The following is a 22,089-nucleotide window of genomic DNA, read 5'->3' as shown; positions in this document are numbered from 1 at the left end:
GATGCATGCTATAACAGAGACGACTCTTGAGCATATTAAGTGAAAGAAACCAGAAACAGAAGGAAACATATTGTATGATTCCATTTATATGAGAGACCCAGAGTCAGCAAATCCATAGAGACAGAGAATAGATTAAGGGTTGCTTAGGTCTGACCAAACATATTGACAATAAGGTGGAAATGGGGAATAACTACTAATAGATATGGAGTTTCTTTTGGGGGTAATGACAGTGTTTTGGAATGACTGGTGATTTTTGCACAATTAAGTAGTGGTTGTATTGTCAGTGTTCTAAAAACAACTGAACTGTAAACTTTAAAAAGATGGACTTTATGGAATGTGAATTATATCTCAATAAAGCTGTTATTCTTCAAAAAAAGTTCATTTCCTTTTTATTGCCAGAGTATTCCATGGTATGTCTATAACACAGTTTGTTTAATCATTCATCCACCGAAGGACATTTGGTTTTATTTGCTTGTTTCCAGTTTTGGGCTATTATGAAAAGAGCTGAAATAAAACAATACTTTTTTTTTTTTTTTTTTTTTTGAAACAGGGCTGGAGTGCAGTGACGCAATCTCGGCTCACTACAACCTCTGCCTCCTGGGTTCAAGCGATTCCCCTGCCTCAGCCCACCGAGTAGCTGGGATTACAGGCATGTGCCACCACGCTTGACTAATTTTTGTATTTTCAGTAGAGACGGGGTTTTACCATGTTGGCCAGGCTGGTATCGAACTCCTGACCTCAGGTGATCCGCTTGCCTCAGCCTCCCAAAGTGTTGGGATTATAGGCATGAGCCACCGTGCCCAGCCCAAAACAATACTGTTTTAAAACACACAAACAACTCTTATTTTAATGTTGAATCCTCCTAATTCAAGAATTCTGGGAATTTACGTGTTAAACTCTTGTAATGAAAAATGATCATGCTTCAATTAGCAGTTTCTTCCCTTAAATTATTTTTACTAATAAAGACTGTAAGACTCCATTCTTTTTTTCCTTCACTTTACTAGAGCTCATATAGCCTTAAAGGCAAGATTTATGATATGACCAGGTACTTCTCCATGTCCCATACTGGAGCAACCCTTCTCTGCTTGTCCAGTATCAGAGGCCAATGTTTCTCTACGGAAGGGCCTTTCTCACATGCTGAAATTATTCCATTTATCTTTTTTTTTTTTTAACTCTTTATTATTGGTCTTCTCCATTAGATTGTTCACTCCATCACGGGAGGGACCATGTCTCTTTTACCAGTTACTAGCATAGTGCCAGACATGGAGTCGGTGCTTATGAAAGAAAGAAATGAATGCATTTGGTTCTTGTTTGAATTCATATGACAAACACTTGCAGCTATAGCTCTCAGCATTTAGTGAGTTCTCCAGCTTTCAAGAAGAGCTGTTATTACACCATTGTTTTTCTGGTTGTTATAGCAACCCACTGCCTCCAAAACTACAAGTTAATTCTGATGCACTCATTTTCCCAGACAACGAAACAGTATTTTCAATTATGAAATAATGTTATTATAAATCACATTTCTCACACTATAGAGGGACACTGAGAGGTTTTCTCCTTGTCTTTTATGAAGATGGCAGAGAATTTGCAAAGCAACAAATCTATTTGAACCAATAAATGCTAGGAAACAAAACCAAAGCAGTAGGACACACATATTCACTCCCAACTCTTTTTTATTTCTCTCAAATTCTCTAACCTTTCCACAAGCATCTGTAAATTCGACTGGGTTTGTCTGTCCAAGTTATTAGGGAAGTTTTGAAAGGTGATTGTTGCAAAACGAAGAACGCTGAAGAGTTCTGTTACAGTCTAAGTGTTTCCTCTATTTTTCCTCATTGCCGGTTGCTTAAATTTCATGTCACATTAGCAAATGATAATAGTACAAAAATTGAGATTTCTACAGAAAAGGTCCAGTATAAGGTACTTTCCCAACTTTCCCACCTCCCATCCCCTCACATTGTAGGTACAGAAACTGAGAATAGTTTTATCCGACTGGATTAGTCATTCTAAGAGTTACTTGTATATTACACTGCATTTTCTCCTCCATAGGTTTTGGTCACAAGCACTACTAAAAGTCATGTTCCTGGCCAGGCGTGGTGGCTCACACCTGTAATCCCAACACTTTGGAAGGCCGAGGCAGGTGGATCATGAGGTCAGGAGTTCAAGACCAGCCTGGCCAAGATGGTGAAACTCCATCTCTACTAAAAATACAAAAATCAGCCAGGCATGGTGGCAGATTCCTGTAATCCCAGCTGCTCAGTAGGCTGAGGCAGAGAAGTGCTTGAACCCGGAAGGTGGAGGTTGCAGTGAGCTGAGATCGTGCCACTCCATTCCAGCCTGGGCAAAGGGTGAGACTCCATCTCAAAAAAAAAAAAAAAAAAAAAAAAAAAAGTCATGTTCCATGGCCTGTCTTGGAATATGCCAGCTCAAAGATATATCCTATAATAAATATTTCACTACACCTTCCCCTATGCAGTTCTGAATGCTCTTCTCATAAACAGGTTGTGATACCTACCAGTTAACAGTCCCGTAACCTTATGGTTATGTGCAATTGGCTTTGACATTATAAAAGCATTATCTACTTCAATACATTCAGCCATCTTCACAAATATACAATGGGGATACTGTCAAGAGAATAGTAAGGAAGGGCATTATAGAGTGCAGTGTCAATATTGCAGATTTTCAGATGGTGGTATGCATCCATAATTCCAGCTACTTGAGAGGCTGAGGTGGGAGGATCACGTGAGCCCAGAAGTTCAAGTCTAGTCTGGGTAACATAGTGAGAAACTGTCCCTAAAAATAAGATCGAAGATTTTGGTGTCATAACTCCTGCTGTATTTTGATTTATGTACTTGTAAGAACTTCATTTTAATCTTCTAAAAGTCCCCATGCTTATTTATGTATGTATTTTTGCTTATTGTGAACCTGTCTTTGGACTTTTCTATTATTTTAAATAAACACTGAATGCTATATAACACTAAGTCATATATCAAACCTTTGAGACAGTTAAACCTAGATATCTGCCTGTTGTTAAAAATTGAAAATGAAAAAAAATATTGATGAACCAATGAAATAGAAGATTTATCAGGGGAGAATCAGGTGTCCAGCCACATAGGTCTGGTAACAATTTCTTGGTAGAGTCACCATGTTCCAGGTTTATTTCTCTGCTTTAGAAGTTTGGATATTCAGGTATTGCTACACCTTGATGGGATGAGATTTGGGTACTGAATCAGGTTAACCAAATCAATAAGAATCAAATATACAACGAATATGATACTATTAATTTATAATTATAAAATATAACTTTCATATCAATTAGCTAGATACTGGTGATCCCTGATTAGCACATATTCTTGTGGCCTAATTTTCATGAGAGATGAATCACTATCAGAAGCTTGCTTGGTGGACATGGACATAGAATTCACAGAGCAATCTGGATGATCTTAATGACCACTATCAAGGTGGTATGAGAGGCAGGTTCATTTGTCTTCACTGTAGGGGGAGACCCAAATGGACAGTTTTTCTGGACAGAGCCAGATCTAAATGTCCATAATTGCACGGCCAAGTCTTTCCTAGGCTTCTGTTCTGGAGGTCCTCCTACCCTCCTCTGGTTGATACAAATTTTCTTGTACCTTTTTTTTTCTTTGCATTATTTCTGTGGTTACATCATTTCTTCAATCAGATTAATATAAAGTAGAACCCATTTTGCCTTTTCCCAGCTAGGCACAGTGGCTCATGCCTGCAATCCCAGCATTTTAGGAGTCCAAGGCAGGAGGATCACATGAGGCTAGGAGTGCAAGACCACCCTGGGCAATACAGCAAGACCCCATGTCTATAACAAAACTTAAAATTAGTTGGGCATGGTGGTGCACGTCTATAGTCCTAACTAGTCTGGAGGCTGAGGTGGGAGGATCTCTTCATCCCAGGAAGTAGAGGTTACACTAAGCTATGATTCCACCACTGCACTCCAGTTTGGGCAATAGACCAAGACCCTGTCTCTAGAAGGAAAAAAAAAAATTGCATATCTGCTCTGATTTGTATTTATTTTCTTTGTAAATGAATTTTTAAAGGTTGTCATACATATTCCAATGTTTAATTTTGTGTGTATTTGGTGGGGATCTGCATGTGCCTCTGGCCTCCATGTACTACTGTGTCTAAATTTATTTTTTTTGAGACAGAGTTTCACTCTTGTTGCCCAGGCTGGTGTGCAATGGCATGATCTCGGCTCACCGCAATGTCCGCCTCCCGGGTTCAAGTGATTCTCCTGCCTCAGCCTCACGAGTAGCTGGGATTACAGACATGCACCACCACGCCCAGCTGATTTTTGTATTTTTAGTAGAGACTGGGTTTTACCAGGTTGGCCAGGCGGGTCTCGAACTCCCAACCTCAAGTGATCCACCCACTTCGGCCTCCCAAAGTGCTGGGATTATAGGTGTGAGCCACCACACCCGGCCATACTGTGTCTTTAAACTGTCAGCATACCATTAACTATGTATCACTGGTGTGGACGTCTAAGTATTGTTCATTTTCATGAAATGACAATGTGCAGAGAGCACAGGATAAGATATTTATGATGTGTTTATGATGAATTTCACAGATTTGAGGATGATCACTTATGTTATTTTTGTTATAAATGTAATGAAATATTGAACATAATCTCTACTATAATATCATATATTACTTTCCAGATTTCATTTTGCTCAGTATTTCTCAAAGGCTCTTAAGTTTCAGATGAGGATGTTTTATTTAAAAAAAGAACTCAAGGAAAACAGATATGTGAGGCATTGTACCAAGTCGAATAATTCAGTAATGGATTCTGTCCTGTACTTCTCATGGTTGGAACATGTAAGTATTGAAGGATTAACTAATATGCTCAGCTGTATATTAAATGTAAATCCTAAAACACAGTTGGTAGGAAAGTGTAAACCAAAATTATTATTTGTGTAGAAATGCAGTAATTGTGCAAATCTCAGCAAAATATATTTTTGGAGATCTTAGTTTCATTAAAATAATGTAAGATAGCACATAATACAATGTTAAGCATAAACTAGATGATCAAAAACTACTAGTGTCTCCTAATATTACAGAGACAATGTCCACCATATAATAAAAGGCATCAGTCATACCAAGAACCAAGAAAGTCACAACTTGAATGAGAAAAAGACAATCAACTGATACCAATACAGATGAATCAGGTATTGGAATTATTTGACAAGCACTTCAAAACAGCCTTCATAAATATTCTTTAATAGTCTATTAAAAATTCTCTGGAAATTATGGGGAAAAATAAGCAAAAAATCTCAGCAAATAAATCGAAGTAATAAAAAAGAACTAAGTAGAACCTCTAACGCTGAAAAATAGAGCTGGGTGTGGTGGCATGCACCTGTAGTCCTAGCTGCTTGGGAGACTGATACAGAAAGATCATTTTAAGCCACGAGTTTGAAGCTATAGTGCACTATAATCACACCTGTGAATAGCCAGTGCACTCCAGCCTGGGCAACATAGTGAGACCTCATCTCTAAAACAAAAACAAAACCAAAAGATAAAAATAACAGAAAGAAAACAGCAATAGTAGAATGGACAAAACAGAGGACAGCATCAGTCTTTCAGGACAATCAGTGGAATTCACTCAAATTGAACAACAGAGGGAAAAACAGACTGAGGAAAAAATGAACAGAGGCTCAGAGACTTGTAGGATAATAACAAAATAGCCAACATTTGCGTCACCAAAGTTCCATGAGAGTGGTGGTGGAAGAGAGTGTAACTGAAAGAGTACTTGAAAAAATAATTGCTGAAACTTCCCAAATTTGTTGAAAAACACAAAACTACAGATTCAAGAATCTGAGCAAATCCCAACAGGCTGAACCAAAAGGAATCCATTCCAAGACACATCAAAATTAACTTTTTAAAAACTAAGCGCAAATTTAATCAGTTAAACTTCTTAAAGAAAAAAATCTTAAAAGCCAGAGAAAAATGACACATTTTCTGTAGGGTAATATCTATTTGAATGACAATTTCTCATCTGAAACCATGGAGACCAGAAGGAAGTGGCACAGCCTTTTTTTTTTTTTTTTTTTTTTTTTTTTTTTTTTTAAATAAAGTGGGTCTTACTCTGTCACCCAGGCTGGAGTGAAGTGGCTCAATCACACCTCACTGCAGCCTCCAACTTCTGGGCTCAAGTGATCATCCCATCTCAGCTTCCTGAGTAGCTGGGGCTACAGGTGAGCACCACCATGCCGGACTAAGTTTCCCTCTCCTCCTCCCTGAGACAGGATCTTGCTGTGTTGCACAGGCTGGTCTCAAAACTCCTGGCCTCAAATGATTTTCCCACCTTGGACTGTGGAGTCACTGGGATTACAGGCCTAAGCCACCTTGCCCAGCTGGTACAGCATTTTTTAATTGCTAAAAGAAAATAACTTTCCACTGAAAAATTCACATTTAGCAAAATTATTCTCTAGGAATGAAGGGGAAGAAAAGACATTCTCAGATGAGTGAAAAAAGAATTTGTTGCTTACAGACTTATCCTTAAAGATTGGCTACAGAAAGTTCTTTAAATAGAAAATAAATGATAAAATATCTCAGAGGATTAGGAAGGAAAAAGGAACAACAGAAAGAGCACAAATACAAACATACACAAAAGCATGTTTTATAAATCATACAATGGTATGTTTCATAAACCATGAATTTTATAAATCATATTTGATGACTGAAACAAAATTGTAGGCCAGGCACGGTGGCTCATGCCTATAATCCCAGTACTTTGGGAGGCTGAGGCAGGTGGATCACCTGAGGCCAGGAGTTCAAGACCAACCTGACCAACCTGGTGAAACCCCTTCTCTACTAGAAAAATACAAAATTAGCCTGGTGTGATGGCACATGCCTGTAATCCCAGCCACTTGGGGAGACTGAAGCAGGAGAATGGCTTGAACCTGGGAGGCAGAGGTTGCAGTGAGCTGAGATTGCACCACTGCACTCCAGCCTATGCAACAAGAGCAAAACTCTGTCAAGAGCAAAAAAAAAAAAAAAAAAAAAAAAAAAAAAATTGTATAGGAATTAGTCTGAGTGGAGAGAGCAAGCAAGCGAGCTGAGTGGTTGCATGGTCAAGTCTCAGAAACCAGTAGCACTTGCAGCATGGCTGACCAACTGACTGAAAGGCAAATTGCAGAATTCAAAGAAGCTTTTTCACTATTTGACAAAGATGGTGATGGAACTATAACAACAAGGAATTAGGAACTGGTCTCTTGGGCAGAATCCCACAGAAGCAGAGTTACAGGACATGATTAATGAAGTAGATGCTGATGGTAATGGCACAGTTGACTTCCCTGAATTTCTGACAATGATGGTAAGAAAAATGAAAGACACAGGCAGTGAGAAAGAAATCAGAGATGCATTCTGTGTGTTTGATAAGGACGGCAATGGCTATATTAGTGCAGCAGAACTTCACCACGTGATGATAAACTTTGGAGAGAATTTAACAGGTTGATGAAATGATCAGGTAACCAGATATTGATGGTGATGGTCAAGTGAACTATGAAGAGTTTATACAAATGATGACAGCAAAGTGAAGACTTTGTACACATTCTGTACAAAGTATCTGTACACATTTCTTATACAAAATTGTTGATTTTGTACACATTTCTTGTACAAAATTGTTGATTTGCCTTTTCTTTGTTTGTAACTTATCTGTAAAAGGTTTCTCCCTACTGTCTAAAAAATATGCATGTGGCGGAGCTCAGTGGCTCATGCCTGTAATCCCAGCACTTTGGGAAGCTGAGGAGGGCAGATCACGAGGTCAGGAGTTCGAGACCAGCCTGGACAATAAGGTGAAAGCCCATCTCTACTAAAAATACAAAAACTAGCCAGGCATGGTGGTGGGCACCCGTAGTCCCAGCTACTCGGGAGGCTGAGACAGGAGAATCACTTGAACCCAGGAGGCAGAGGTTGCAGTGAGCCGAGATTGCACCACTGCATTCCAGCCTGGGAAACAGAGCAAGACTCCATTTCAAAAAAAAAAAAATGTTTTTTAATAAATAAATAAATAAAAGCAAACAAACAAACACCTACTAGAGATAACAGAGAGAGAGGTAATATATGTTAATGAAAAGTTCAGTTGACAAGGAAAACATAATGATCTCAAATGTGTATAAACCAAAAAACAGAGCCTTAAAATACATGAAACAAAACTGATAGACTTAAAAGGAAAAACAGACAACTCCACAATTATTATTGGAAAATGCAACATGATCTCTCAGCAAGTGACAAAGCTACTAGATAGAAATTAGCGAGGATATAGAAGATCTGACTAATATAATCAACCAGTCATGGAGTGACATATCACTCCACCCAACAAGCAGAGTACACTTTTTTTTTCCAATTGTTCATGGAAGATTCATCAAGATAGACCATATCCTGTGCCATAAAACAACCTCAACAAATGTAAAATTAATGAAAGTATACGTAGCATGTTTTCTGACAATATTGGAATCAAACAGGTAATCAATAATGAAGACAACAGGAAACTCTCTAAACACACAGAAATTGAACAACGTAAGTTTTAAGTCATTACTGGGACAAAGAGGAAAATTTCAAGTTAAAAATGAAACTTAAGGAATATGAAAATACAACATACCGAAATATGTTGGATACAGCTAAAGGATTTTTGAAAGCAAAACTGTAGCACTAAATGTTTACATTAAACATGATAAAAGGACTCAAGTCAATCTAAGCTCCTACCATAAGGCAGAGGAAAATAAACCCAAAGCAATCAAAAAGAAGGAGGTCAGGCATGGTGGCTCACATGTATTATCCCAGCACTGAGAAAAGCCAAGGCAGGGAGGATCACTTGAGCCAAGATTTCAAGATCAGCTTGGGCAGCATAGTGAGACCTCATCTCTACAAAATATTTTAAAAATTAGGCATGGTGGTGTGTCTTGTAGTCCCAGCTACTCTGAGGCAGGAGAACTGCTTGAGCCCAGGAGTCCAAGACTGCAGTGAGCTATGATCACACCACTGCACTCTAGCCTGGGTGACAGAGAGTCTCTCTTTCTTAAAAAAAAAGGAAGGAAATAATATAGATATCAGAATAATAATTAATAAAATTAGAAATAAGAAATAGCAGAGGAGAAAAATTTAATGAAATGACTGTTTCTTTTTTAAATCAAAAAAATTTATAAACTTCTTTCAAGAGTCACAAAAATTAAGAGAAAACAGATGTCACCAATATGAGGAATAAAACAGTGGATGTCACTTCACATCCTGTAGCCACTAAGATAATAAGAAAATATTACACAAAGTTTTACACTCTAAAACAGTTTTTAACTGAAAACTTAGAAGTAATGAAGCCTTTTGAGGAACCACAAACTACCAAACACAACCAAGATGAAATAGATAATTTAGGTAGCCCTATATTAACCATTAAAGAAACTGAATTTATTTTTTTAAATCTCCTAAAAAAGAAATCCCAGGCCCAGATGGTTTGACTGGAGAATTCTACCAAACATTTAAAGAGATAACAACGCATTTTCACCATCTTTTCCAGAAAAAGAACACTCTCCAACTCATTTTGTGAGGCTAGTATCACCCGAATATCAAAACCAGAACAAAAAAAGAAAAACAACAACACAAAAACAAAAAACTACATGCCAATAGCTTTCACGAACATAGATTCAAAGGTCCTCCACAAAATATTAGCAAACTGAATAAAATAATAAAAACATTATGCACTGTGACTATCTTAATTCAGGCTGCTGTACAAGAATATCAAATGCTGGGTGGCATAAAGAACAAACATTTATTTCTCATAGTTCTGGAGGTTGTGAAATTCAAGATCAAAGTGTTAGAAGTTTCAGTGTCTGGGGAGGGCACTCTTCTGGGTTTACAGACCACCCTCTTCTCACTGTATCCTCTCATGGCTGAAAGAGATATAAATTCTCTCATGTTTTGTCTTATAAGGGCAATATCCCCATTCATGAGGGCTCCACCCTCATGACCTCCCAAAGGTCCTACCTCCTAACACTGGGGAGTTAGAGTTTCAGCATATAAATTTTGAGGGGACACAAACATGCAGTTCATAGCCTTAACCAATAGGGATTTATTCCATGCATACAAGGCTAGTTCAACATTTGAGAAATTAATGTAATCCACCAGATCAACAAGCTAAAAAGTCATATGATCATATCAATGGAAACAGATAAAGCATGTGACAAATTCCAACACCCATTCATGGTTTTAAAAAAAGGGCAGGGTGCTGGCCGGGTACTGGGGCTCACGCCTGTAATCCCAGCACTTTGGGAGGTTGAGGCGAGTGGATCACTCGAGGTCAGGAGTTTGAGACCAGCCTGGCCAACATGGTGAAACCTCATCTCTACTGAAAATACAAAAATTAGCCTAGTATGGTGGTGCATGCCTGTAGTCCCAGCTACTTGGGAGGTTGAGGCAGGAGAATCACTTGAACCCGGAAGGCAGAGGTTGCAGTGAGCTGAGATCACATCACTGCACTCCAGTCTGGGAAACAGAGTGAGACTTTGTCAAAAAAAAAAGAAAAGAAAAGAAAAAAGGGTGCGGTGGGGGTTGGGCATTGTGGCTCATGCCTGCAATCCCAGTAATTTTGGAGGCTGAGACAGGAGGATCACTTGAGGCCAGGAGATCATGACCAGCCTGGGCAATGTAGTAAGACTCTGTCTCAATATTTTAAAACGTTCTTTAGGCTGGGCATGGTAGCTCATGCCTGTGATTCCAGCCCTTTGGGAGGCTTAGGCAGGTGGATCACCTGAGGTCAGGAGTTTGAGGCCAATCTGACCAACATGGCAAAACCCCGTCTCTGCTAAAAATACAAAAATTAGCTGGGCGTGGTGGTGGATACCTACAATCCCAGCTACTCAGGAGGCTGAGACATGAGAATAGCACGAACCCGGGAGGCAAAGATTGCAGTGAGCCGAGATGGCGCCATTGCACTCCAGCCTGAGTGACAGAGCGAGACTGTCTCCAGAAAAAAAAAAAATTTAAATCTCTCAAGAGTTACATTATTAAAAATAGTAGAGTAGAAAGATCCAAGAATCAGTCACTCCACTGAAGCAACTGTTAAGTTGGTGGAAAAAAAACAACAGAATAAACGTTTTTAGAACTCTGGAATCTCATCAAAATCTTACCACATTGAGGGGAGTGCTTAATAAAGAATGAGACTGGGCTGGGCACCGTGGCTCACGCCTGTAATCCTAGCACTTTGGGAGGCCGAGGCAGGCAGATCACCTGAGGTCAGGAGTTTGAGACCAGCTTGACCAACATGGAGAAACCCTGTCTCTACTAAAAATACAAAATTAGCGGGGCGTGGAGGTGCATGCCTGTATTCCCAGTTACTCGCGAGGCTGAGGCAGGAGAATCGCTTGAACCCGGGAGGCGGAGGTTGCAGTGAGCCAAGATCACGCCATTGCACTCCAGCCTGGACGACAACAGCGAAAACTCTGTCTCAAAAAATAAAAATAAAAATAAATAAAGAATGAGACTGCTAAATTTTAGTAAGAAAATGTTGTTTGTATTCTTGTTTACCCACCTACTATTTCCATTCTCAGCTTGGCAGTGGGTATGGGAGTGGCAATCTGAAATCCTGGTGCACCTTGCTGATGCTAGGAGGCCAATATGGACCTTGTTCTTCAAAAATGGTGGTATGCAATCTGACCTGCCTGGCAGCTCCTTGAGCAATCAGTATAAAGGCTGACCTTTGTTTTACCCCCATTGGGCTGTAGCACCTTTCCAGGAGGCATGTGAAAAAGGCATTTCACTATAAATGTCTCCTATATTCTCCTGGGGCAAAAGAGAGCAAATGGGGAAAAATCTGGGAATATTCAAAGATTGGTAAACAGTAGGCTATGAAGAAAGATTCTTAAGGTAATAAGAGCTTTGAAACACTACTGCATGTACCAGTGAAAGTGGAATTTAACACACATGCCTAGGACCAGTTGCTTGCTCAGAAAACATCAGAGACAACTTTAGGCTTGCACTCTTGGCTGATCTTTAGGCTCCGTGCAAGCAGGAGGTAAAGGCTAAGGCAGAGTTGAGGGACAACTTCGCATAGTGTTGAAGGAGTACTCTCACACTTAGAGGCAACCTGCAAGAGACTTTTTTTTCTTTTCTTTGGTTCCAGGCATTTAAGGAAATCTCTGCCAGGCCACTTGGTTAACAGCTGAGATGATGAAATACAGCCTTCAGTGAGCACACATTATAAAGAATACAGTCTTTGCTAAAATAGTTTGTGTGAGATATGGCGAAGTTTTTTTTTTAAATAGCCTGATTAATCCTTTACTCTTTAATTCCCAGTACCCCTCCCTCTCTCTTCTTCTTTCCTTTTTATGCTATTTTTGCCCAGGCATGCCACAGCATCAGTAGCATTATTAGCACCAGCTTATATTCCTTTCCTCTTTTGGGAAAAGACTCTCAAATTAGCCAGGTGTGGTGGTGGGCGCCTGTAATCCTAGTTACTCGGGAGGCTGAGGCAAGATAACTGCTTGAACCTAGGAGTCGGAGGTTGCAGTCAGCAGAGATCATGCCACTACACTCCAGTTTGGGCGACAGAGCAGAACTCCATCTCAAAAAAAAAAAAAGAAAGAAAAGACTGACTCTCTAGCTTGCCAGAGACAACCCCTTCCCCGTCTCCCCCCTCTCCCTTACGTGCCCACCTTATCTAAGAAAGAGTTTAGGCTGGGCACGGTGGCTCACACCTGTAATCCCAGCACTTTGGGAGGCCAACGCAGGCGGATCACGAGGTCAGGAGATCGAGACCATCCTGGCTACCACAGTGAAACCCCGTCTCTACTAAAAAAAAAAATGCAAAAAGTTAGCCAGGTGTGGTGGTGGGTGCCTGTAGTCCCAGCTACTGGGGAGGCTGAGGCAGGAGAATGGCATGAACCCAGGAGGCGCAGCTTGCAGTGAGCTGAGATCATGCCACTGCACTCCAGCGTGGGCAACAGAGTGAGACTCCACCTCAAAAAAAAAAAAAAAAAAAAAAATTAAATGTTTAGCCAATTGGGTTTAGCTTAAATTGTGTGGTCTGACCCCCACTGATGGGAAAAGGGCACAGGGGCAGGATTTGCATTTGGAATAAAAACTTTCACCCTTCATTGTTCTGTGTGCTGCCGTGGTGACTGGCCATACAGGAGGCACCCATCTCAGTAGAAGTAAATTTGCTTTGCTGAGAAATCCTTCGAGTGCTCATTTTCCTTACAACTCCGAGCTCTATTTCTAACAAATTCTGATGGCCTGTCAGGGATTACCATTCTCCTTCGGGAGGGGGTCTTTGGTCACCCCACCCAGGGGGAGACGTGTCCCACTGTCCTATTGCGATGGCTGCAGGGGCAGGAGATGAGGACCAAACTAGTCCTAGAAACCCAGTTACCAGGGACTAAATAATTCCTCATTGCCTTGTTAAGATTCAAAATCTCCCCTCAAAAGGATGTTGGTTTATCCCCTTATGAGATGCTATACAGGCTGCCTTATTTACATTCTACTACCGATGTCCCTACATTTGAAACTACAGATCAGTTCCTCAAAAACTATATACTTGGTCTATCTTCACTTTTTCTTATCTTAAAACCAAAGGTCTCCTAGCACAGGCACTGCCCCTAAAGTTCCCAGTACACCAACATCAACTTGGAGATACATCCTCATCAAAGAGTGGAAAAAATTACTCAAGGCAACTTACGAAGGACCTTATCTAGTGCTCCTAACTACTGAAATGGCAGTCTGAACAGCAGAAAGAGGGTGGACCCACCACACTCGAGTCAAAGGAGCACCACCACCACCTTTGGAATCATGGGCCATTGTTCCATTGTTCCATTGTTCCTACCAAATTAAAGCTAAAAAGTACTTACTTCTTCTATACGTATTATATTGTCTCTCCCTTTTTCCTTACTCCATTGATAGCTACTTCATTATTAATATCACTAAGTCTGGCCGGGCGCAGTGGCTCATGCCTGTAATCTCAGCACTTTAGGAGGCCGAGGAGGGTGGATCACCTGAGGTCAGGAGTTCTAGACCAGCCTGGCCAACATGGTGAAACCCCATCTCTACTGAAAATACAAAAATTAGCCGGGCGTGGTGGCAGGCACCTGTAATCCCAGCTACTTGGGAGGCTGAGGCAAGAGAATTGCTTGAACCCGGGAGATGCAGGTTGCAGTGAGCCAAGATCGCACCAGTGCACTCCAGCCTGGGCAACAAGAGCAGGACTTCGTCTCAAAAAACAAACAAACAACAAACAAACAAAAACAAAAAAAACGAAGTCTGACTCACCCCAAACCATTGTTTTTAATGCTCATCTTGTTATACCTTGTGGGGATTTAAAGGACCAAAGGCAACTAGCTTCTTCAGACAAGTATCTCTGCCCTGGCCCTTTAGTTTCCACTGTTACTCCTAGTTCTCACCGTTGTGATCATCTACAACCAAAATGCCATTCCTGTACTCCCACAGCCTGGCAACCTTGTAGTAATTGTAGTAATTGGACTGTAGTATTTGGTCCACCCGATACCAACGTTGGATCTCTACGACGGGGTTGTGCATCGATCTAAAGCCCCTCCTCCACTTTACCAAAGGAACTACTCTCCCTGAGTGCCAAACCCACCAGTGCAACCCTACCCTTATTTCTATTACTATCCCTACCTCCACCGACCCTCAGCCTGCCCTCAGTCGCCTCTATAGAATAGGGGCCAATGTCAATGGGAAAGATCCTATAGGTATTTTTGAAATACATATTACTCCTACTCCTCCTTCCCCATGCCCAATAATTTCAGCTTTAAACCAAACATCTGTTATTCGTATACCTAATGACAGGACTAAGGTGTCAGCTGTAAAAGTAAATGACTTAAAACAAACCTTAGCAATTGAGACAAGATACCAAGATGCAAATGCCTGGCTAAAATGGATTAAATATTCTGTCCGCACCTTGAACAAAAGTGACTATTATGCCTGTGTGCACGGTAGGCCAGAGGTCCAGACTGTCCCCTTGCCACTTGGATGGTCTGTCAACTGGGCATGAGCTGTATAGTGGCTCTTTTCCAGAATCCCACAGCCTTGGATGATAAATCGTGCCAAGCTCTCTCTCTCTGCTGTTCCCTGAAGTTCAACACCCTGTGGGTCAGCCCCCGAGGGCCATTCAGCCTCTGCCTCTCAATGCCAGGTTTACCTCATGTCTCTCACAATAGGGGGAAAACTTGACATTTCTCAGAAACTTAAAGGGATGCAAAGCGCTTAGCCCTTCCAAGAGCTTACCCATCAGTCTGCCCTTAGCCATCCCGAGCAGATACACGGTGGTGTGGAGGCGGACTTCCACTGGACACTCTACCAAGTAACTGGGGCGGAACTTATGCTCTAGTCCAATTGGCCGTCCCTTTCACCGGGGCATTCCACCAACCCAGGATAGTAAAAGCAAAACACCACAAGCCAGGAGAGGCTCCTTATGAGTTCTTTGATCCTCAGGTCTATACAGATGCCATCAGTGTTCCACGAGGAGTGCCAAATAAATTTAAAGCCTGAAACCAAACAGCTGCAGGGTTTGAATTTGCAGTGTTGTAATGGGTAACTATCAATAAAAATGTAAATTAAATAAACTACATTTACTATATCCAACAACGTTTTGTTAACTATACCAAAGATGCCATTAAAGGAACAGCTGAACAATTAGGGCCCACCAGTCAAATGGCCTGGGAGAACAGACTAGCGTTAGACATGATGCTAGCAGAAAAAGGTAGACTTTGTGTCATGACTGGAACCCAATGTTGCATCTTTATTCCTAATAACATGGCCCCCAATGAAACGATTACAAAGGCTTTACAAGGCCTTACCTTTCTATCAAATAAATTAGCTAAAAACTCAGGGATAAACGATCCCTTTCCAGGCCTTATAGAAAAGTGGTTCGGTGGATAGAAAAGGTTAATAACTTCAATACTCACCCCTCTTGCAATTGTCACAGGTATACTAATCCTTGTTGGATGCTGCCTTATACCCTGTGCTCGAGGGGTAGTACAAAAACTTACTGAGATAACTCTCACCAAAGCTTTTCTCAACTCTCCCCGACCCTATTCAAGTGGACTTTTTCTTCTAAAAAAATCAAGCCAAATAGCACAGTCAGAATATGCTAAAAAGGTTTAAAAAGAAAAAGTTATTTAAAAAAAAGAAGAGGGGCCAGGTGCAGTGGCTCAAACCTGTAATCCCAGCACTTTGGGAGGCCGAGACGGGTGGATCACGAGGTCAGGAGATCGAGACCATCCTGGCTAACACAGTGAAACCCTGCCTCTACTAAAAATACAAAAAACTAGCTGGGCGAGGTGGCGGGCGCCTGTAGTCGCAGCTGCTGGGGAGGCTGAGGCAGGAGAATGGCATAAACCCGGGAGGCGGAGCTTGCAGTGAGCTGAGATCCGGCCACTGCACTCCAGCCTGGGTGACAGAGCGAGACTCCGTCTCAAAAAAAAAAAAAAAACAGAAGAGGAAAGTTGTGAAATATGGCAGTTTCTCTTGAAACGGCCCGATTAATCCTTTACTCTTTAATTCCCAGTACCCCTCCCCGTCTCTTCTTCTTTCCTTCTTTCTGCTGTTACTACATGCCAAGGCAGGCCACCGCACCAGTGGCGTTATCAATACCAGCTCACATTCCTTTCCTTACTTGGGAAAAGGCTGACTCTCTAGCTCACCGCAGATGACCCCTTCCCTCTCTCCCCTCTCTCTCTTACGTGCCCACTTATATAAGAAAAAGTTTAAATGTTTAGCCAAGCAGGTCTAGCTTAAACTGTGCAGTCCAACCCCAGCCAATGGGGAAAGGGCCTAGGGGGCAGGATTTGCATCAGGAATACAAACTTACTCTCCTTTGTTCTGTGTACTCTCGTGGGGACTGGCCATACAGAGGCACCCCTTTGTGCAGAAGTAAATTTGCTTTGCTGAGAAATCCTTTGCGTGCTCATTTTCCTTACAACTCCGTGCTCTATTTCTAACAGTTTGGAAAAATCACTAAACAAGAAGATGACTGCAGGTTTCAACAATTAACAACAAATCATGGGGAAGGTGAAAATTCTGATTTCCAGAGTTACTTACATTATACTATTCAAAATGTCCAATTTTCAACAAAAAATTACAAGACATACAAGAAACAAGAAAGTATGGTCCACTTATGTGTAGAATATTGACATAAACCATCCCTGAGGACTTTAAATCAGTTGTCTTAAAGAGTTAAAGGAAACCATAGACAAAAGTTTAAAGGAGACTGGGAAAATGATATATTAACAAAGTGAGAATATTAATAAAGATACAGAAATGTTTTAAATGGAACCAAATAAAAATTCTGGAGCTGAAAAGGACAATAACTGAGGCTGGGCATGGTGGCTCATGCCTGTAATTCCAGCACTTTTGGAGGCTGAGGTGGGCAGATCAACCTGAGGTCAGGAGTTCAAGATCAGCCTGGCCTTGAAAGACCCCATCTCTACTAAAAATACAGGCCAGGTGCAGTGGCTTATGCCTGTAATCCCAGCACTTTGGGAGGTGGAGGCGGGCAGATCATGAGGTCAGGAGTTTGAAAACAGCCTGGCCAATATGGTGAAACCCCGTCTCTACTAAAAACACAAAAATTAGCTGGGCGTGGTGGCACACACCTGTAGTCCTAGCTACTCGGGAGGCTGAGGCAGAAGAATTGTTTGAACCTGGAAGGTGGATGTTTCAGTGAGCTGAGATCGTGTCACTACACTCCAGCCTGTATGACAGAGCAAGACTCCATCTAAAAAAAAAAAATTATCTGGGTGTGGTGGTCCCAGCTACTCAGGAGGCTGAAGCAGGAGAATAGCTTGAACTGGGAGGCAGAAGTTGCAGTGAGCTGAGACGTGCCACTGCACTCCAAAGCACTCTAGCCTGGGTGTCAGAGTGAGACTCTGTCTCAAAAAAAAAAAAAAAAAAAAAGTACAATAACTGAAATTAAACTAACACTACATAGTTTCAGTGGCAGATTTGAGAAGTAAGAAGAAAAGACTCAGCAAACCAAAGATAGCACTATTGAAGTGACCCATTCTAAGGATCAGAAAGCAAAAAGAATGAAGAAAAAATTAACTGAGTCAAAGAGATCTCACGGATACTTTAAAGCCTATCAACATCCTCTTTATGGGGGTTTCAGAAGGAGAAGACATAGAAAAGGAGAGAGAGAATATTTGAAGAAATAATTACCAGAAACTCCCCAATGTTGATGAAATACATGAATGTATGCATCCACGAAGTTTAATAAACTTCAAATAGGACAAACTCAAAAAGTCTCACAATGAGACACAAACTGTTGAAAATCAAAGACAAAGTGAATCTTGAAAGTAGCAAGAGAGAAGGAACTCATCACATACAAGGGGTTTTTCAATATAATTAATAGCCAGTTTGTCATTAAAAACCATATAGGCCAGAAAACATGAGAATAAGCTAAGTACTGAAAGAAAAAAATCCTGTCACCCAAAGATTTCATTTCTCAAAAACTTTCCTTCAAAAAGTAAGGAGAAATTAAGACATTCCCAGACAAATAAAACGGAGTTTGTTCCTAGTAGACTTGCCCTATACAAAATGTTACAGGGAGTCCTCTAGGCTGAAATGAAAGAATGCTAAGCACTAACATGAAAATATATGAGAAAATCAAGAACTCCAATATAGGTAGCTACATAGGTCAGTATTATTGTATTTTTAGTATAAGTCTTCATTTTGTTTCATATATACAGAGAGAGAGAGAGAGAGAGTCTGGTTCTGTCACCAGGCTATAGTGCAGTGGTGCGATCTCAGCTCACTGCAACCTCTGCCTCCTGGGTTCAACCGATTCTCGTGCCTCAGCCTCCCAAGTAGCTGGGATTACAGGCACGTGCCACCACACCCAGATCATTTTGTATTTTTAGTAGAAATGGAGTTTCACCATGTTGGCCAGGCTGGTCTCAAACTCCTGATCTCATGATCCACCCGCCTCGGCCTCTCAAAGTGCTGGGATTACAGGTGTGAGCCACTGAGCCTGGCCTCCTATATCTTTATTTTTTAATTTCTTCTTTTTGAGACAGGTTCTTAATCTGTCAGCCAGGCTGGAGTGCAGTAGCACAATCACAGCTCACTGCAGCCTCAAACCCCACTGCAGTTCAAGTGATCCTCTGACCTCAGCCTCCAAAGTAGCTGGGACTACAGGCACACACCACCACATCCTGCTAATTTTTTTTTTGGTAGAATGGGGGTCTTGCTATGTTGCCCAGGCTGGACTTGAACTCCTGGCCTCAAGAGATCCTCCTGCTTTGGCATTGGGATTGCAGTTGTGAGCCCAGTCTGTACCCTATTGTTTCCTATGTTGTTTGAGAGACAAATGTAGAAAACAATAATTATAAAGTATGCTAATGGGCACACAATGTATAAAAGATGCAATTTGTGACAATAACAAAGCTGTATAGGAATAGATTTTGTGTATGCTACTAAAACTTAGTTGATATCAATTCAAACTGTATTTTTATATATTTAGGGTGTTGTTTGTAATCACCAGAGTACCCACAAAAAGATAATTAAAATATATACAGAAAAACTGAGGAAGGAATCAGAATGGTACACTTTAAAAAACACGACAGACACAATCAAACACAAAAGACAGTATTTGGGGAACAAAAAGTATATGAAACTTGTAGAAAACAATAGCAAATGATAGAAGTAATTGCTTTCTTATCAGTCATCACTTTAAATGTTAAAAAATTAAACTCACCATTAAAAGACAGAGATTGGCAGAATGGATTTTAAAAAAACATGATCCACTTATGTGGTATCTACAAAAGACTCATTTTGAGTTCAAAGAGACAAATATATTGAAAGTAAAACAATGGAAAAAGATATTCCATGCAAACAGTAACAAAAGGAGAACCGGGGTGGCTATGCTAATATCAGTCCAAATAGACTTTAAAATGAGGGATATTATAATATATTGATAAAAGGGTCAATTCATTACCAAGATCTAACAATTATAAAAATATATTCACCAAACAGCAGAGCCCCATAGTATGTTAAGAAAGCATTAATAGAAATAAAGGAGAACTAATTCTACAATAATCATTGGAGATTTAATAACCCACTTTCAATAATAGAACAAAACAAAAAAAAAGAGAAACAAATAATAGATAGAACATTTAATAGCAGATGAATAAGTAAATAGAGGACTTGCAGTGAGCCAAGATCACGCCACTGCACTCCAGCCTGGGCAACAGAGCAAGACTCCGTCTCAAAAAAAAAAACAAAAAATTAAAGGCAAAATACAACCTACCAAAACTTACAGGATGCAGCAAAAGCAGTGCTCAAAGGGGAATTATAGTTGTAACTGCCTACATTAAAAAAGAAGAAATATCACAAATCAATAACCTAACCCTATTCCTTAAAGAACAGGGAAAAAGAAGAGTAAACTAAGAACAAAACTGGTAAACTGGTAGAAAGAATAGTCTCTTCAATAAAAGGTACAGGACAACTGGATATGCACATGCAAAAGAATGGAATTAGACCCCCATCTCATACCATATACAAAAGTTAAGTTGCAATGATTGGCCAATGACCTAAATATAAGAACTAAAACTATAAACTCTCAGAAGAGTTAGGGATAAATCTTCATAACTTTGAATTTGGCCATGGAGTCTTAGATATGACATCAAAAACACAAGCAACAAAAGAAAAAAATAAATTGGACTTTCTCAAAATTAAAAACTTTTGTTTGTCAAAGGATATTCTCAAGAAAGTGAAAAGACAACAACAGAATGGAAGAACATACTTGCAAATTATATATCTCGTAAGAGTTTAACATCCAGAATATGTAAAGAACTCTTACAACTCAACAACAAAAAGACAAACAACCCAATTTAAAAATGGGCAAAGGACTTAGACATTTTTCCAAAAATGATAAACAAATGGACAACAAGTACATGAAAAGATGCTCAAGATCATCAGTCATTGGGGAAATGCAAATCAAAACCACAATGAAATACAGCTTCACATCCACTAGAAATGAGTATAATTCTGTAACTATGGCTATTAAAAAGGATGAGATGGGGAAATAGCAAGTGTTGGTGAAGATGTTGAAAAATTCAAACCTTTGTACATTCCTGGTAGGAATGTAAAATGGTTCAGCCTCTAAGGAAAACATTTGTTAGTTCCTCAGTAAATTATATATAGAATTACCATATCACCCAGCAATTTCACTTCTAAGTATCTATCCCAAAGATTTGGCAACAGGTGTTTTAACAAATACTTGTACACGAATGAATGTTCTAGCAGCCCTATTTGCAATAGCCAAAAGGAGGTGGAAACATCCCAAGTGTCCATCAATTGATGAGTGAAAAAAGACAAAATGTGGCATATTTATTCAATAGAATATTATTCAGCCATAAAAAGGAAGGAAGTACTGATACATTCTACAACAAGGATTAACCTCAAAGGCAACTAAAATGTTCACTTCAAAACTGTTAATTTTACATTATGTGAAATTCACCTCAATGTTCCACAGTGAGCAAGCCTATGCAAACCAACCACTAAAATTCCAAGGAAGTTAAGAGCCCAAAGAGGCTTACATACCCAGTTTCTCAGGAAGAAACTTTCCTTCCTTCCTTCTTTCCTTCTTTCCTTCCTTCCTTCCTTCTTTCTTTCCTTCCTTCCTTCCTTCCTTCCTTCCTTCCCTTCCTTCCCTCCTTCCCTCCCTCCCTCCTCCCTCCCTCTCTCCCTCCCTCCCTCTTTCCCTCCCTCCCTCCTCCCTGCCTCCTCCTCTTCTTCTTTTCTTCTTTTCCTTCTCCTTCTCTTTCTTTCTTTCTCTCTCTCTCTCTTTCTTTCTTGTTTTTTGAGACAGAGTCTCACTCTGTCGCCAAGGTGGAGTGCAGTGAGTGGCATGATCTCAGCTCACTGCAACCTCCAACTCCCTAGTTCAAGCAATTCTCCTGCCTCAGCCTCCCGAGTAGCTGGGATTGCAGGCGTGTGCCACCATGCCCAGCTAATTTTTGTATTTTTCGTAGAGACGGGGTTTCACCATGTTGGCCAGGATGGTCTCAATCCTGACCTTGTGATCCACCCACCTCGGACTCCCAAAGTGCTGGGATTACAGGC

At 40.5% G+C, this 22,089-nt stretch overlaps 1 protein-coding gene, 1 long non-coding RNA gene and 1 pseudogene across 2 annotated transcripts in view; 2 read left to right on the top strand and 1 right to left on the bottom strand.

The window, feature by feature from the left end:
• The window catches only part of LOC126940333 (kelch repeat and BTB domain-containing protein 7), a 75,066-nt gene that overhangs the window by 15,731 nt on the left and 37,246 nt on the right, over window positions 1-22,089 (top strand). The window lies entirely within an intron of this gene.
• LOC126940350 (uncharacterized) overlaps window positions 1-22,089 on the bottom strand; it is a 174,717-nt gene that overhangs the window by 120,657 nt on the left and 31,971 nt on the right. The window lies entirely within an intron of this gene.
• Window positions 7,078-7,562, top strand: LOC126940346 (calmodulin-1-like; annotated as a pseudogene).

The sequence above is a fragment of the Macaca thibetana genome, chromosome 17 (assembly GCF_024542745.1).
Source record: "Macaca thibetana thibetana isolate TM-01 chromosome 17, ASM2454274v1, whole genome shotgun sequence".
NCBI classification, from domain to species: Eukaryota; Metazoa; Chordata; class Mammalia; order Primates; family Cercopithecidae; genus Macaca; species Macaca thibetana.
Note: the sequence above shows the minus strand (reverse complement) of the source record. Positions and strands in the feature narration are given on the sequence as shown.